This window comes from Octopus bimaculoides, chromosome 27 (genome assembly GCF_001194135.2).
Source record: "Octopus bimaculoides isolate UCB-OBI-ISO-001 chromosome 27, ASM119413v2, whole genome shotgun sequence".
NCBI classification, from domain to species: Eukaryota; Metazoa; Mollusca; class Cephalopoda; order Octopoda; family Octopodidae; genus Octopus; species Octopus bimaculoides.
In genome coordinates this window covers 19,978,489-19,979,550 of record NC_069007.1, presented here as the reverse complement: position 1 = coordinate 19,979,550, position 1,062 = coordinate 19,978,489, and positions in this window count along the sequence as shown.

Genomic DNA, 1,062 nt, shown 5'->3' with positions numbered 1-1,062 from the left:
TACTACTACTAACAACAACAACAACAACAACAATAACGATTCTGCCAGCTCGCCGCCTTAATAATAATAATAATAATAATAATAATAATAAGAAGAAGAAGAAGAAGAAGAAGAAGAAGAAGAAGAAGTAAAATGGCGGCTATACAGAGGCAAGACGTGGTATGGGCACAAACCGCAGAGTCGGAAACAAGCAAAATCCTCTGGGATTTCCCAATCCAAACAGATCAGGTGCTAGAGCATAACAGACCGTACCTAGTGGTAGTGGACAAGGTGTACCACGTATGCTATATAATTGGTGTTGCATGACCCTTTGACCCACGAATGGTCAAGAAGGAAGGCGAAAAGATAGATGAATACAACCCTCTTAAGTACGAAATAGCCCAGCTCTGGAAAATGAAACGGGTGAAGACAGTACCAATTATTGTTGGGTCCTTGGGAACAATATAAGAAGGCATCAAGAGGAATATAAAGGAAATTGGAATAGGGTTCCCAGTACAACTGTTACAAAAGGTTTACCTCCTTGGCATGGCCACAATTATCAGGAAAGTACTAGATAGCTGAAAAGAGCGAATAGCATGGCACCGTAGGCTGCGGGTGGTAAGCCCATCACGCATGCATGATTCCAGGAGCTTCAACAAAACTTGTGGTAAAGAGAAAGCCCGGATGCAGTACCAGGCAGTGGCTCTCATGGCTTCTGATCTTAACTGATTGGAAGTGTTATCATGTACATTGTTTTGTCTTGGTATAAAAAAATGGGCTACAGCAAATATTCTGCTCAATACCACAGATTTGCTTGTCAGTTGTTTGACCTTAAGTTGATCATGTCCCTTGGTGGCTGACGATATGTGCACCTCTGATCACGAGCAGAAGTAGCTGTTGAATGAAGTGTAGCTGTTAACTGCACCTCGTTTTCTCGTATTTCTTTCCACTGTTTATACACAACTCTTTAGAACCGAGAATTGTAATTATACCAGGGCCAGAGCCATGCTAACCATACGGTGTCCCAGCATGACCTCAGCCTAATGAGTGAAACAAGTGAAACATAGAAAATATCAAAATACC